The 5,142-nt window shown below is 24.2% G+C and overlaps 1 non-coding gene across 1 annotated transcript; it reads right to left on the reverse strand.

The window, feature by feature from the left end:
- Positions 1-4,274: 4,274 nt before the first annotated feature.
- TRNAF-GAA (transfer RNA phenylalanine (anticodon GAA)) lies at positions 4,275-4,346 on the reverse strand. The gene has a single exon. It is a non-coding gene; the product is annotated as a tRNA-Phe (tRNA).
- Positions 4,347-5,142: the final 796 nt, after the last annotated feature.

The raw sequence follows: 5,142 nt of genomic DNA on the forward strand, positions 1-5,142 counted from the left end.
CAAATGCAAAAAAACTATTCATGATCACAAAAGCGCCATCCATTGTTTCATTTAAATCATGTAAAAAACCTACTCTAAAAACCCATTTTTTTCAAGATTAATTTTTTGGTTGCGTGCTAAACTATACAGTGAATATAAATGGTATTCTAATATACCATCTTATAAAATAAAATAGAAAAATATACACATGTGTTAATTTGATTTTCAGACACTAAAATGTGAACAAAAAAAATATAGAAGGCTTTATAAAACATATTTGCTTAAGAATTTTTCCTTTATCATCTTCTTTACGATTTTTATTGATGCAATTTTCTTCACAAGACTCATTCATATAAATGTTTTAATGCATCATAAATTTTTGTGCGTACAGTTCATCAGAATCCCTAAATATTTACTGTGCAACACGTGGTATTACTCCAACCAATTCCATCTTATTTTAAAGTACTACTTCGTTTTCTCCATTTTAAATTGGGATATTTTGTTTTCCAGTGTATTAAGGTTTTTTTCGTTAAATTTTGAAAATTATTCTGTGTTTCTTTATTCTATATATATGAATCAGTTTTCCTGTTGTTATATTCAAAAATATAATTTATGATCATATAATGAATCTACTTTAAATTTGCGTGTTTTTTATTATTTGTTCTTGAACAGAGCAATTTCAGATTTTATTGTAGTGACTGAATAAGATCTGCTAGTTTCTTCTATTTGTAATTGAACCGATTAATTTCAGCTTTTCTTTGATCTTTTGAAATAAATGATTCTTAGAGCATCAAGATATGTACCTTATCACTTCTTTGTTTCTTTGTGTGTAGTCATGCCAAATTATTCTTTTACATCTAATCGATAGTGATCAACAGTTTTATAGGCCTTATCACTGTCTTACTATTGCTTTTATTTCTTCAAAAAAATTTCTTTCTATTCTGCATAGAGCCAAACTTGCTTCAAGAAAAGATTAAAAAAATTTAATATTAAAACACATACGAAAAGAAACCTAAAAATAAATAGTCAAATAATGTAGATTGACAGTCCAATCTAAAAAAATATTTAAAGCTTCAATATATCAGAACGGAAATGTTATAAACTATAAACAGGCACTTATACAAAACAGTAAATTTTTATTTAGAGTTATTTCATTTATTTTTGTCTTATTAAATATTATTTTGAAGAAATTAGGAAAGACAAATTTATTTCGTATTTTTTGTTTTTTAAAAATTTAGGCTTATATATTTTAAAAATTGTTGTTAAAATATTATAATATTAAAAGTGGTAATCAGTAGCATTAATATGAATTTTATGTATTTGAATACCTTTTTCCATAAATAATCCATGTAGATGAATACCTTTTGAAAAATATTAAAATACATCAGTGGGCGTTATTACATTTTTAATTTTTTTTTTGGATAAAATCAAACATGCTTCTATCTATAAATTTTATATTTATATTTTGAACTACAGCTTTTATAACAGAAATTTTCAGATAAAATTAAAATATTAGTATTCAATCGCTTTAGCCGTTTTTCCCAATTGTTTAAATTATATTTACGCTAATTAGAGGTATAGATGTGCTTCTAGTTTTTAGATCAGTATTATCAAGATAAATTTATTTCCTCAAAATTTGCTCTAACCCTTGAATTCTTGTTTTTTAAATTCTTTTTTTCAAATCTTATGTAGAATTAAGATAAAATTATTTTCGACTAAATTTTTTAAGATCTAAGAATTCATGATCGATATTAATTTTTTTTTAAGTTTTTTTAATCTTGTGTTGCACTGAAGAGGGTTTTATGACTATATTAATGTATTATATATAAAATAAGAGAACATGAATTTAAAAAAACCATAAATAAACTTGTCAATATATTATTTAGACTGCTTCTATAAAATTCTGTGCTATTACTTAAAGTGCATGCAACGTTAGTAGATATTGTGGCTAGAATTAAATTATAAATTTAATATGTAGCTATGTTTTAAGCTACTAAAAATACTATATACATAACTTAGAAATATTTTAGACATCAAAGTAGAATAGGGAATATAAATCGCAATATTTTAATATAAAAAAATTTCATATTAATTTAATTGTTGTGTAATTTTTGTATGTTTTACCCACGAAATATCACAAGTCATATATTAAAGAATAATGGATGCTGATGGAAGCGGAAGTATGTGCACAAACAATAGTATAAAGAAAAACACTTGAATGTATATTTCTTATGGGTTGAATATGCATTAAAAAAGCTGTAAGAATTATGTTTACGAAAAGGTAACACAAAAAATCCGTAATTTAAAGCAATTTAAATTTTTACGCAGCCAAACATAAAAAGTTAAAATTTAACCCTTAAATGAATGTATAAAATTTTTTTACTATATTAGGATGTATAAATGCTTTAAAAGCCTAAAATGCCGATAAAAGATATATGGATTATTTATAATATATTAATCTTACGGGTTTTGATTTCCATCAGGAAAAACAATCTATGAAATTAGTCTCATGGTTACCATATAAATTTTTTATACTGGTTTCAAAAGGATATAAAATAAAGTTTCATTCTATCTTAATAGATTATTGTTCATATATAAACCATGAAAAAAATTATAGTTCAATAATATAAACCAATAATTGATATCCTCTTTGATATTTAAATAAAATTTTTATTTATTTAATAGTTGTTTTTTTGTATTTTTTTTGATAAAAAGGTTTTTTTCGGTACATCAGATTTTTAGTTTAGGATATCACATTCTATAAAGTCGTGTTGACAATTGCAGTTTCAAAATTAGACAGAATATAAGCTCGACACATAATACATCAATGAGCAATTAAATTTATATATTTACCAAAGAAAGATGCCTTTCCAAATAATAAAACTATGCTCGAACTATTCTATCATAGGGATAAGATTTATCTGAAAAATAGTGTTAGATTATCAATTGATGCAGATGTGGACAGCGATGCTCAATATTTGGACTAAAAATAATTCAATTTGACAACTTTCAAAAACCTATGGCATAAAATAGACGATATATTAAATAAATTATAAAAAATCATTTTATAAATAGTAGGTCTGTAGTTATAAATCGATATCCAACATATTTATCGATAATTTGATACCACCCTTTACAAAAGAATATATTCAGATATACAGAGACAAATTTGAAAGTGATCTAAAAGGATTAACAAACTATGAAGGTTTTATGGAAAGTTTAGTGTCCAAGCTAGAGTCGTATTTAAAAAATTCTGATTTCTCTTCTAAGTTTGTTGAGATGAATGAAATGGTAGAAAAAAATCGAGAAAATGGATTTGATGATGTTTTTAAAAAATGTTATAGTTTTATTTGTGATAATATTCCGACTGAAGTGGATGCAAAGATAAATAATGATGTAAGAGAATTTTTAAATGAAAATATAAATTAAATTGTTTTTGTATGTTCCAAAAATAAATTATGATTCAAAAAATTCTTAAATATTAAACTAAATTAAATTGTTTTTTTATGTGACAAAGATAAATTCAGATGCAAGAGAATTTTGTCATATCAAACTAAATTAAATTATTTTTGTTTGCGTAAAAGTTCCAAAATAAATAATAATATTAGAGAATTTTGTAATATCGAACTAAATTAAATTGTTTTTGTATGTGTAAAAATTCCAAAGATAAATAATAATATCAGAAAATTTTGAATGAAAATATAAATTGATTTTTTTTTAAAATTTTTGTTTGTGCCGAGATAAATTCTGACATAAGAGAATTATTTATTGTAAAAAAACATACATAAGAACTGAAAATATTAATTTGGTGTTTTAAATTTAAAATGGGTGCAAATTAACATTTAATTAATTACAAAGATGCAATCAGAGTTTAGTATAAGTCTCTGGAGTTTGAATAAGGAAATAATTGTGATCAAGCTGAATATTCTTTTTAAAAAATCGGATTTTTATTTGTTTGAATAATCATACAGAAAGTAAAAAATGAAATTTCATTTATAATTCTTAATGCTATATAAATGAATAAATTATAATTTATTTACAACAAAAAATTAAATTTATCGAATTATATGAATATTTTAATTCATCCATACGTTAATTTACCTTAATGCTTTTTTAAACTAAGCAAAGCTTTTAATAGCTCTATAGATTAGGCTAATAATGTATAGTTCATTAAGAATCATGTATTGCTTAAATCTTATTTTTCAATTCATATATTGATAAATAAATATAAGACATCTTATCTTGTTTTCAATTATAATATTAAAAAACAATCCTTTACAATGTAGGGTAAAAATTGTTTCTTCCGGGGATCGAACCCGGGACCTGTAGATCTTCAGTCTAACGCTCTCCCGCTGAGCTAAAGAAACTTGAAGATGACGTTCTTAATAAACTATTTTATATTTTTAAAAAATGTCTTATTCAATAAAACTATAATCAGAGTTACAGCAAGCTTTTGATAAAATAATTAAAGTCTGCATAAGACAATGAATAATATTTTACCATTCAAAAAATACTTTTTACGAATCCCACTCTAATATGTTACAAAGATAAAAACATACATGAAATTTTATTAGAAAGACGATCTCCAATCATTCATTGGTATATCTTTTTTTATAATATAATATTTAATCTTTATAAATTCTAAATATTTATTGGATTTATGATTACAGGCTTCAGATTAACAAAATGTCTAATCAAGGTACATGATTCTGTTCTATAAGGTTTTTTTCTGGTTCTAGAATCAATAAACCTCGTTTGATCTAAAGAAAGTATAGATGTCTAAATTAAATTTTAGCGCCATTCGAGCGTTATGTACTGAAATTTTGTAGTGTGGTTATGGTTGAATGATATGAATATTTGTCCTGGAAGCTTTAATTAAAATAATTGAAGATTCGAATAAATCCCACACAATTGCATTACTAACCATACACAACTGCATTATAGATATTATCAAGCAAGTGATTAGTGCCACTTAGCTGCAAGGGGTACAGCAAACATAGTTAGGCCGATCCATAGTAAAGGAAAGTTGTAGCGCTTAACCTACTTGTATCGACTTACGAACGAAAGAGCTGTAATTAAAGCCATTAATAGCATAATAGGTTAAATTCCGTGCAGCGGTGATTTGATTTACAAAGTCAAATTAAAACCGTTGATTTTTTTTCT

This window comes from Rhyacophila brunnea, unplaced genomic scaffold (genome assembly GCF_057557595.1).
Source record: "Rhyacophila brunnea isolate RB1 unplaced genomic scaffold, BYU_Rbru_1.0 scaffold_226, whole genome shotgun sequence".
NCBI lineage: Eukaryota > Metazoa > Arthropoda > Insecta > Trichoptera > Rhyacophilidae > Rhyacophila > Rhyacophila brunnea.